Source organism: Rattus norvegicus, chromosome Y, assembly GCF_036323735.1.
Source record: "Rattus norvegicus strain BN/NHsdMcwi chromosome Y, GRCr8, whole genome shotgun sequence".
Taxonomy (NCBI): Eukaryota; Metazoa; Chordata; class Mammalia; order Rodentia; family Muridae; genus Rattus; species Rattus norvegicus.
The window spans coordinates 15,502,579-15,515,407 of NC_086040.1; positions in this window are offsets into that span (position 1 = coordinate 15,502,579).

A 12,829-nucleotide genomic window follows, 5' to 3' on the forward strand; every position below is an offset into this window, starting at 1 on the left:
ACAATACTTTCCCATTCTATCTACTTGACCGCATATTCACAATGTCCTTATTTTTCTTAGTTGCACAGTATTCCATAGTGTAAATGAACCACATTTTCTGTAGCCATTCTTTGGTTGAGGGGCATCTCGGTTATTTCTATTTTCTACTCATTATGAAGAACAAAGCTAGGAACATAATGGAGCACATGTCTTTGCAGTATTGCAAATTTCTTTTCAGATACAAGGCCAGGAGTAGTATAGCTAGGTCTATAGGAAGAATATTCCTCGTTTTCTCAGAATCCACTGGATAGATATTCAAAGTCATTATTCGGATTTGATCTTCCCCCAGCATATGGTATTTGTATCCTGATATTTACCTGCTTCCTCAAAGTAGGTTGCCCCTAACTAGACCTCTATCATGGATTAAGGAGATCGCATATGATCCTTCTGTCCATGTTTACTGTTCAGTAAATGCTAGAGTCTATGACAGGGAGCCAGAGAGGAATTTGATAATGGAGGGTTGAGGGTGGGGTTAGGTAGAGAGTCAGAAGCGGGTAAGAGAGGTATAGTACTATTACTATATAATAATTTAATATACTAACATCATATATAAATATTAATTATATTGTATCATGATACTAATATTTTATAATTTAATATATTATTATAATATAGCTATATTTATTATTTATTATAATATAATTCAATATATTAATATAGTATAGTAGTATTATTATATATTATCATAATGTATATATAACAATTTCATATGTTAATATACTATATTAATATTACTTATATTATTATAATGTTGGTATATAATAATTTAATATATTAATTTATTATATAATATTTATATATGTATATACACACACACACACATGTAAATATACTGCATGGTATCCATCATCCACAAAGTTAACTCCCAGTGGAGCTCGCATGTTAATGGGAAATGCTGAGGGTAGAATATTTTTTTTTCATTTCAGTTAGCTTATATGGTGGATCACTTTGATGGGTTTTCATAGATTGATCCACTCCTGCAACCTCAGGAGGAAGCCTGCATGATGGCACTGAATGACGGTTTTGATATGCCCTTGGATATTATTTTCGAACATATTACCTAGTATTTTTTCCGCCAATGTTCGTAAGGGAAATTGGTCTGAAATTCTTCCTTTGTTGAGTCGTTTCTGATTTAGGTATCAGGGCGACAGTGGTGTCATGGTATCAGTTTGGCGATTTTCTTCCTGTTTCTGTTTTTTGGAGTAAGTTGAGAATTCTTTGAAAATCTGGTAAGAGTCTGTGGTCAAACAATCTGGCCCTGGGGCTCTTTCAGTGGGGAAACTTAATTAGTGTTTGTGTCTCTTTAGGTGTTGTAGAGCTATTTACATAGTGTATCCTACCTGAATTTACCTGTGGTCAGTGTAATCAGTCTACACAATCATTCACTTTGTTCAGAGCTTCTAATTTTTGAGACAGCAGGTATTTGAAGTGAGACCTAACAATTCTGTTACTTTCAACAGTATGGCTCCCTGGTTAATTTCTGATTTTGTTATTTGGATGCTGTCTCTCCACCTATTACATTATCTGTCTGAGGGTTTGTCTGTCTGGTTAATGTTCCCAAAGAACCAACTCATTAAATTCCAGGAACCCTTTTTGATTTTCATGTCTACTCTGAATTGGTGGTTTTTCAGTTGTGGGCTATTGAATTTCAATGAGTTCATACACTTTTTCTTATTGTTGAAGTCCAGTTTTAATCCATGGTGATCTGAAAAGGTCCAATGGTTAGTGCAGTCTTTCTGTATCTGTTGTGACTTGTTTAGAGTGGGAGAACATGGTCAGTTTAGGATAAGGTTCCATGAGGTACTGAAAAGAAGGAGTGTACTTTTGTGTTCGTGTAAACCATTCTGTTTATATCATTGAGGTCAATTTAATTGAACCCCATGTTAGTTACATCATTTATTTTTATTTTAGTTTATGTCACAATGACCTGCCCTTGGTGAGAGTGGGACATTGATGTTCCAAACTATTAATATTTGAGGTTTGATGTGATATTGAAGCTTCAGCAATATTTCTCTCACCAATGTTGCTGCTTTTGTCTTTGACATATAGACATCCATAATTGAGATGCCATTTTGGTTGATATTTCCTCTGATTCTTCCACGTCTCTTTGATTACTTTGGTAGAAAGTCTGATTTGCTGGATGTTAGAAAGGCTACACCATATTGTTTCTTGTGTCCATTTGCTTGGAAAAATTTTCCAACCCCTTGATCTGAGGTTGTGTCTATCTCGGTTGCTGGATTGTGCTTCTTGAGTGCAACAACAGGATGGATCCTGTTTTTAAATCCATTGTGTTATCATGTGTCCTTTTACTGTTGAGTAGAGGCCAGTAATGCTTAAAGGTATTAATGAGATGTTGCTGGAGCAGGGTTTTTTTGCTTGCATATTTTTTGGTTTTTGTTTTTTCCATTGGGATGTTTGAGTATGTATGTGAGTATTATATCTGTTCAGTAGGGTTCATGTTTTTTTGTTTGTTTGTTTTTATTTTTATGTTATTTTGGGGGGAACTGTTAGAGTATGCATTTGAATGGGAGATCATTTCTGTAGGTTATGCTGTGTAATTATTAATTTCTAGTGGGAGGCAGGGATGGTTCAATTTCTGAAAATCCATTAATATAATCCACTATATAATGAAACTGAAAGAGAAAAATCACATGATAATCTCATTAGATGCTGAAAAAGCTTGCAAAAATATTTCAACCCCCCTTTATGTTAAAAACATGAGAGCAATCAGGGATACCAGTCCTATGCAGAAACATAATAGAGGCAATGGATAGCAAGCCAGTACCCAACATCAACCTAAATGGAAAGAAATGTAAAGCAATTCCATTAAAGTAAAGTACAATGTAAGGCTGTCTTCTCTCCCTATTCATTATAGTATTTGAAGTTCTATCCAGGGTAAAAGCATGGTTCAAATTTGGTTCTGACATGGAGTATGGCCAAGGCCTGTGAAGGAGGAATGGCACAGAGCTTTAGAACTCCTGGGGTATGGCCCAGTCTTCAGCACAGTCTCGTTGTACCTTGGTGATTCATGAACCCCACAAGGACTTCATGCAGAGTGTCGCTCGGTTATTGCACTCATATCTCTCTTAATCTAAGAAATGCATGAAAATTCTCATGGAGCTTCCCACCACTCAGAGGGCAGCACCGTTGGCATTTGCAGTAAGAGTGATTGAGGTCTTTTAGGGATTGCTTCTGGGGCAGATCAGTGCTTCCATCATTTCCTGAGAAAGGGTGAATGGTCAGTGATGACCCCCACCCTTAAAAAGCATTTGGAAAAATAAGATTGTTCGTGAAGCTGGCTAAGATATTTTCACTACTGAATCTGATGTAAAAAACATTTATGGAACAATTTGAAGTTCAGACAGGCTGGAACCTTTTAAGGTCAGGGATCAAGAATAATGGCATCACAGGCTAATGGTGTGACTGTCACAAAGGTTGGACTGTTGGTGACTGATTTATGACCAAGTTTTACCCTCAGTTTCCTGATAGGATTTAATAAGGATTGCCAATCACAGATGTTCATTCTGATCATAAAGCAGATACGACATTTTTATACAGATGTTTAGATTTCTGTTTTTTTAAAGATTCTTATGAGGGTACTTTTAAAGATAAATAATACAATACTTAACCATTGCTCTGTAAATTCATATTGCTGCCTACAGTGAAGGGACACCAACTGAAATAAGTACTTTAGTTACTATTTGTTACTCTATAACAAATTGCTTACTTATGAAGTTACATTTACCTTGGGAGTAATTTGTTTTCTCTATGTATATTATGTAATATTTGTTCTCATACAGTATTGGGTATCACTGTTTCCAGCATCAAGCAAGTGAAGAAAACTAGTACATGATCACATTTGCAATTTTTCATGGCTTGAAAGATTTCACTAGGATATCAAAGCTACTTGTTGTGATTTGCCCTGAATTTATCCTTATTTTGATGCTAATTCCACTGACCCAAGGACAGCTGCCTAGTCCTGTACTCAAAACTCAGGTGCCTTCACCAGAACCAACTCCTCATTGAGTTTGTAAAGTAGAGGTGAGGGGCATGAACAGGATAGAAGGAAACCAGTCATTAGAGGAGAAGGAAGGATGGGCATGAGAGATGTTTGAAGGGAGAGGACGAGACTAGAGGAAAAAGGAGAGACAGGAAGAGGAGAGGGTGCGAAGCCATGGAAGGTGAAGTCAAGATTCTGCTCTGTGTATTTACAGGTTGTTATTAATGTTCAGAAGGGATGAATGGTAAAGTGTTTGTATGCTTAAGTGAGCAATTATATCTTATCAATTGGGTCAAAATTATTGTGTTGTGTGTTCTTTACTTAGGGTTTGAGGATAGGAATGTGGGTGGCAGCAGGAGACACTGGGCAGCCAAGGAGTGGGGATGTGTTTTCGCAAAGATATCTTCCAGATATCATGGGACAATATGGTGCCAGTGCTAGCAGGGTAAAAGACATCTTTACTTTTTTCTTTTCTCTTTTTACAACAGATGGTGAACCAAGGTGATGATCAAGAATCTACTAGCAATCCTAACAGTTGAGTGAAAGTTTTATTTTCTAAGAAAGAGAACAACAGCGCCTTGTTAAGGCATGTGGTAACTTAAGGGCAGAAAATCATACAAAGAAATGGAGAAACAGCCTGGGCTGACAGGCTGTCAGTCCCCTGCTGTGTGATAAGTAAGAGCAGCTCAGAGAGTTAAGGGATTAAAGCTGCTTTTTAAAGAAAGTTGTTTAGGAAGTCTTTCAGGATACTCATATTCTTTTTAACATGGGCTCCAAGTGAATTTTGGGTTGAAATACTAGCTACACAAGTACTTCTTTATTGCAGGTATTATTAAAAAGAGATAAAAGTTGGTTTTAGAAAGAAGAGTGTAGAGACATTTCCTGAATCAGGAGGGGATATTCATCCACTGTTTGAAACTTAGATAAGGAAAAATTAGTCACTACCTCCAAGTTGAGAGTTGTGATAAATGTCTGTAACACCAGGAAGAGTGATTGCAGGAATATATTGTAGAAGTGATTAAGGTTAAAGAAAAATCTGTGGCTCCAGGTAGAGAGCTTAACAGATGGTTGTATTCTGGGCTGAAGCCTTGAGTTTTAAATTGCATTTTGATTTTAGAATTTATAGAAGGCGTTTAAGTTTGTTTTAAGGAGAGTAAGAGACTACCTGAATCACGTGGTGATTTTCATCTATGATTTGAAACTTAGATAGGGAAAAATTGGTCACTAGCTTCAAGTAGCGAGTTGTGGTAAATGTCTGTAACACTGGGAAGTGAATGCAGACATATATTGTAGAAGTTATTAAGGGTAAAGAAAAATCTGTAACTCCAGGTAGAATGCTTAAACAGAGTGAGATATTTTCGGCAAATTTCTTATTAGATGTGTTTCTTATTGAAAATAGAATTGATAGAAGGTATTTAGTTTGTTTTATGAATTACCCCATTAAAGGCCATATGGCTCGTTGATTCCAGCTAGCTAGGTTTTGTGGTTACTATTGTTATTTACAACAATAGGAAGCTCATATTCTCTTAATGTTGGCTCCACGGGAACTTTGGGTTAATTTCCTGATATCACAGAGTACAAAAGCCTTTATGGCTCATTGTTTAACTTACTTACTTTTTTTTTCTTTTTTCTTTTTTTCGGAGCTGGGGACCGAACCCAGGACCTTCCGCTTGCTAGGCAAGCGCTCTACCACTGAGCTAAATCCCCAACCACCTTACTTACTTTTTTAAATATTATTTCATCTTCATGATGGGTGTGACTTTGAGTTCTTTGATTATTTTATTACTTTGGAAGAGAGTGCAAGATACAAGCTTTTCTGGTTTCAGACTAAGGAACACAGTATTTTGGGAGAAATATTTTGTCTTTGTCTTCATAAAAATTGTGATTAGGCTCTGGACACCTCACAGAGTCATACTGATCTGATTTGATAGAAGTAGACTGCATGAAAAATTTATTCTGGAGAATCAATAAAAAAGATATCTTTATTCTAAACCTTTGTTTTGAGAGTTGTATTTTGCAGACTGTGCCTACTTGGAATCCTGGTCTGAAGGACTTTTAGCTGGGTCCAGTCAGGACTCATCAGCTACAGCATTTGCTTCATTCTTCTTACCCCCTACCCCCAAGGATATATCAATGCCCATGTCCAGCGTAAAGAACTTATGGAGGAGTCAGCCTCCCAATTCCCTGGACATTGGAAGGTCTAAAAGTGGTTATTCTAAAGTTGTTTTCTTTAGGAATTTAGAAATGGTTATAATTTAACAGGGAGGAATTAGCTAGAATGAATTGTGAAGTCATAAACTCATTTGGTTACTAAGATTAAATCATTGTTTTGGTATAGAATTTATTTGTCAAAAATGTTTAAGAGTATAAGGTTTAGAGCCAGTCCTTCTGTTGTTGTCATTACAAATTTCTAAGTTGATTACAACTGTGAGTTAAGGGTCAAATAAAGCCATGGCTCTGAGTTTGTAAGAGTATTTTCAAGAAAAAATGTAGGAAATAGAGACAAAGTACAGATTGTCCTATATAGATAGATTGGGTTCGAAAATATCAGAAATCCACAAAATTTGAGAATTAAAGTTAAATATCTTTCGTTGAGACATATATGCTCCTAACAGTTCCCCTTGATGGATTTAATAAAGAATTTGAACATCTCTACCTCCAGATGAGGCAATGCTTTGTGGCTTGGAAGTCTCTGGCCAAAACTGCCTGTTTCATCTGCAGACTAAGACTGTCCAGGAAAGGACAAATTGTGCAGAATAGTTGACTGATAATCCCTGACAAGACAGGGTGATCAGCCCTGCAATATCTGCATTTCTATAGTCTCTAAATTGATTTTGGGCCAGAAGGCTGAAGACTTGCACTCACATGTTGCAAACAGGGGACTGTGCTAGTGGAAATTTGTCTCCACAACCTGTCAGTTCTAGATGCCCTTTTAGGCTTCTTATGTATATAGATATATTATTGTTCTGAGATTTCTGATGGGGTTGAAGACTTAGCTTCATACATAGTCTCATAGCTTACCTGGCTGTATAACTCTGAATATACATATTTTATTGTATAGTTATCAGATGGTAAACAAGCTAGCCTAGATATAATGTAGATTTTAAGCCTTTCTTAAGCAATAATGAAGAACTATATGTTCTGTCTAAATGATATGGTGATGGACTTGGTTTTGAGTATATCATATGCTTTATAAATTGGAGAATGGTAATAATTGCACTCAATTTATGTATAAGTGATAAGGCTTTTTAACTGGACAAAAGTGGGAAATGTTGTGGTTTGCCATGAAGTTATCTGTATTTTGGTGCTAATTCCACTGCCCCAAGGACAGCTGCCTAGTCATATACTCAGTACACAGGTGACGTTACCAGGACCAACTACTCTCTGAATTTGTAATGTAAAGATGAGGGACAGGTACAGGATAGATGGAGGCCTATCATTGGAGGAGAAGGGAGGATGGCAGGAGAGAAGTTTGAAGGAAGAGGAGGAGTTAGAGGAAAAAGTAGAGACAGGAAGAGGAGAGGGTGAGAACCCATGGCAGGTGACCTTGAGATTCTGCTCTTTGTATTTACAGGTTGTTATTAATTTTCATAAGGGATGGATGATACCGGGCTTTGTATGTTTAAGTGGGCAATTATATCTTATCAATTTGTTCAAATATTAATGTGTTGTGTGTTCTATTATGAGGGGGTTTGAGTGTAGGAATGGGTGTGAAAGAAAGAGAAACTGGGCTGCTGAGGAGTGGGGATGGGTATCACCCAAGTTATCTAGCATATAATGTGACACACCATGTTGCCAGAGCTAGCAGCTAAAAAGCAACTTTACTTTATCATTTTTATATTTTTACAAAAACACATTCACTTCTATATTTGACATGTTGTAGCTGTGTCTCTCAAGAAAGATCTATGTCCTGTTCCTGGCAATATACACTTCTTAGCTTCATCAATCTTATGTCGTTTTGGTGGCTGTGATATCTATATCTATATCTGTATCTGTATCTGTATCTGTATCTGTATCATCTATATCTATATCTTTCTATATACATACATACATATATATGTATATATATATGTGTGTGTGTGTGTGTGTGTGTCTCCTACATATATGAGTTTATGTGGAATTTTAACATGGATTCTGTTCAACGAGGTCAAGAATGTAGAATCCACAAATGACAATGCCAAATAGACTTCCTCCTGTTCTTATAAAACTATTGAAGTTGAGGTTTCCCTGGACCTCAAGTCATTCCTCTCAATGCACATCCTCTTGAATTTTATGTTTTCCTGAAGAAAGAATTACTACAAAACATCCAAAACCCACAACTCTGGACCTGGGAACACAGAAATTTTGATATTAGAGGTCTGATATATTATGCGACTACAGAACCACATTTTATATTCCATGTTGTCATTTGCTTTACTGATGTCTGGTAATAGTTCGATTAAATGAGGATTTGGGGGTTTATCATATGAAGTGCATACACAATATTTACACTGTTATACTCATTCTATAGTTTGGCCCACTTTGTCGCCAAAATCATTTCAAAAAATTAAATGGAAAACAGACTTTTGCATATACATTCAGGAATATATATATATATATATATATATTCTCCTATTAAGGAATGTACAATAAGAAAATATAATAAAATATTCACTCAATTAAAGGTCTGTAGGGAGAATGCTACTGGTTTTTGGGAAACAGAGAACAGCTAGATAATTCAACTGAGTGTCACAGGAGTGGTTCAGGGAATAAAATTATTAACCAGAATAATTTCCTCAACTCCATGTTACTAGATGTTTTCTCCCCATGCCAAGCCTCTGAATAACTTTTTCCATTCAGATCATGTAAACACTAATGAAGCCAAGAGAATCCTGTAGCTTTAGAGAGATGTAGCATGTAAAGGTTTCCACTGTGTCACAGGAGACACTCTTAGAAATGGCACCCTTGAATCTGGTCAATGTAAGGAAAGCTGTTCAGCAGGTAGGCCATGGCAGGTCTCAGTGACATCATCATTAGACCCTCCCTGAAAAATATCTTGTAACCTGGAGATCCCTATCTTCTTCTGTGATGTCACAAGTGGTATGCTGACAGCAACTGATTCTTGGATATTCCTTCAGTGCCTCTAGGGTTTACTAATGGGACTTCAATTCAGAATAAAGAGGAATTAGGGAGGGAGAAAAAAGAGGATGAAGAGATTAGAGATGGGGAGAAGGAAATTGGCCTTCTGTCTTGATTTAAAAAAAGGGAAGTAATACTTGGTCCCCGGGAAAGCTCCATGATTCCTGGGTAGGGTTTGGGTGGGTTCGTTGAAGAAATAGCCTTGATCTGGGCCTTCCACATATGGGTATCAGGAGCTGGGAGCCTCTCAGAAGTATCTGGATTCCTGCTTGCTATGGTTCCTAGAAGTCAGAGAGTCTATATCATTAATTTCTTTATCCCAAACCCAAGTTTTGGGAAGGACACAGTTGTTTTCCTGAGAGCTCATGGCTTTTATTCTTTTTTCCCAGAAAAAAAAAGGTCTCAGCAGAGAAGGGTAAACCAAGTACTTTGTCAGACTCCTCAATGCTTTGGATTCTTAAAATGCAGTTTGTGTCTGAAACTGATATCTGGCAGATAGAATTGCTTCTAGTTTAGAGTTCATCATCACAGTCTTTTCACTAGTAGTAATCTGAGTACCATTCCCTGACAGTGACCCTTTAGATTTCTGAGTCAATAGGTGTGATTAGGTGGCAGGTTTCTTTTCATTAATTTCTTTTTTTTTTATTTTTTAGCAAATTTTATTCCTTTTTTCAATTGGATATTGCTATATTTACAATTCAAATCTTAGTTCCTTTCCCAATATCCTGCCCATAAGATCACTAACCTGTCCCTCTCCCCATTTCTACAACATCTCTTACTGCTCCTTGACATTCCCTTGAAATGGGAGTCAAACCCAGGGAGGATGAAGGGTTTCTCCTTCCGTTGATGCACAATAAGACCATCCTTTGCTACTTATGCATTTGAGCCCTAGGTCTGTCCATTTACACTCTTTGAATATTGGTTTAGACCCAGAAAGCTATGATTCATTGGCATTTTTGTTCTTATGATGTTGAAAACCCCTTCAGCTCATGCAAACCTTTCTCAAAATATACAAACAAGAGGTCTGTTTTCAGTTCACTGGTTTGCCGGTAGTGTTCACTACTCTACTTGGCAGATTCTTCCTGTGTCTTTCAGGGAAGATCTATATCACCTTCCTCGCAGAATGCACTGCTTCACTTTATCAACCTTATCTAGTTTTTGTGGCTGCTAAGTATAAATTTGGTGGCTCGTACAGCTGGTTAGGTGCAATTTTTACATGAATTCTGCACAACTAGGTTAAGTTTGTAGAATCCACAAATGACAATGCCCAATAGACTCCCCCCTGTTAATATGAACCTATTGGTTTTGATGTTTTACTGGACGTGAAGCCATTCCACTCAGGGCCCATCCTCCTAAATCTTATGTTTGGCCTAAAGAAATAATCATGGTAGAACATCAAAAACCTCAAGTCAGGGACTGGGAACACAGGAAGGTAAATATTTGAGAATTGATAACTAATGGGCCTACAGAACCGCATTCTATACTCCATGGTGTCCTTTGCATTACTGATGTCTGGTAATTTGATGGTAAAATAAGGATTAGGGAGTTTATCCTTTGAAGTGGTACATAATATTTAAACTATTATACACTAAAGCTGAGCCCGCTTTGTTGCAAAAATCATTTCAAAAATTGGAATTGGAAAACAGAAGTTTTGAGTACACATTCAGGAATATATAAAGTCCCCTAGCAAGGAATGTAAAATAAGAAATTGTAATATGAAATTCATTCAATTTAAGGTCTGTAGGGAAAATACTGGCCTGTGGAAAACAGAGAAAACCTAAGAAATTGAACTGTAAGTTAGAGAAATGGAATTGGTAATAAAATGATTATCCAGAAGAATCTCCTTCACCCCGTGTTCCTAGATCTTTTCTCTGTATGCCAAGTGCCTGAGTTTCTACATTTATAGCATGTATACACTAATGAAGCAAGAAGTAGTCTCTACATTTAGGGAGATGTAGTACGTAAAAGTGTCCATTGTATAACCAATTCTATATGGGTGATTCCCTTCCCATCTTCTCGCCCCCCAATAATCACTTTCACTAGGGATTCAATCTTAGCAGGACCAAGGGCTTCCCCTTTCACTGGTGCACTTATTAGGCTATTCATTGCTAACTATGCGGTTGGAGCCCAGGGTCAGTCCATGTATAGTCTTTGGGTAGTGGCTTAGTCCTTGGAAGCATTGGTTGGTTGGATTTGTTATACATATGGGGTCTCGAGCCCCTTCAATCTTTTCCAATCCTTTTTCTGATTCTTACAATGCAGGTCCCATTCTTAGATCAGTTGTTTCCTGGTGGCATTCGCCTATGTATTTGCTGTATTCTGACTTTGCCTCTCAGTAGATATTTACATATTTTAACTGTCAGCCTGTTCTTCTTTGCTTCATCGATCTTTTCTAATTGGATGGCTGTATATGTAGGGGCCCCATTTGGGGCAGCCTCTGAATGGGTGTTCCTTATGCTTCTCATTTCATCTTTCCCTCCCTATTCCCTGCAAAGGGTATTCTTGTTCCCCTTTTAAAGAAGGAGTGAAGCATTCACATTTTGATCATCCTTCTTGAGATTCACGTATTCTGTGCATCTAGGATAATTCAAGCATTTGAGTTAATAGCCAAATATCAGTGAGTGCATACCATGTATGTTTTTCTGTGATTGAGTTATCTCTCTCAGGATGATATTTTCCAGTTCGATCAATTAACCTATGAATTTCGTAAAGTCATTGTTTTTGATAGCTGAGTAATATTCCATTGTGTAGATGTACCACAATTTTTGTATCTATTCCTCTGTTAAAGGATATCTGGGTTGTTTCCAGCTTCTGGCAAGTATAAATAAGACCACTATGAACATAGTAGAACACTTGTCTTTTTTATGTGTTTGGGCATCTTTTGAGTATATGCCCATGAGAGGTATAGCTGGTTCCTCAGGTAGTTCAGTGTTCATTTTTCTGAGGAACCTCCAGACTGATTTTCAGAATGGTTGTACCAGTCTGCAATCCCACCAACAATGGAAGAGTTTTCCTCTTTCTCCACATCCTTGTCAACATTGCCGTCACCTGAGATTTTTATCTTACCCATTCTCACTGGTGTGAGGTGAAATCTCAGGGTTGTTTTGATTTGCATTTCCCTTATGACTAAAGATGTTGAACATTTCTTTAAGTGTTTTTCAGCCATTCGGCATTCTTCAGCTGTAAATTCTTTGTTTGGCTCTGAACCTGATTTTATAATAGGGCTATTTGTCTCCCTGCAGTCTAACTTCTTGAATTCTTTGTATATTTTGGATATAAGGCCTCTATTTGTTGTAGGATTGGTAAAGATCTTTTCCCAATCTGTTGGTTTTGTTTTGTCCTAACCACAGTATCCTTTGCCTTACAGAAGCTTTTCAGTTTTATGAGCTCCCATGTTAGAGGAATTTTTCTCCAGTGCCCTTGTTTTCCAGAGAGCATGCACTTCTTAGCATCAATCTTATCTAGTTTAGGTGTCTGAAATATATATAGAAAATGTATACACACACATTTTGGTGGCTCCTACAGCTGAGATGTTAAGTGGAATTTTAACATGGTTTCTGGGAAACTGGGTCAAGAATGTAGAATCCACAAATGACAATGCCAAATAGAATACCACCTGTTATAATGAAACTATTGAAGTTGAGGTTTATGTTGATCTCAAGTGATTTCTCT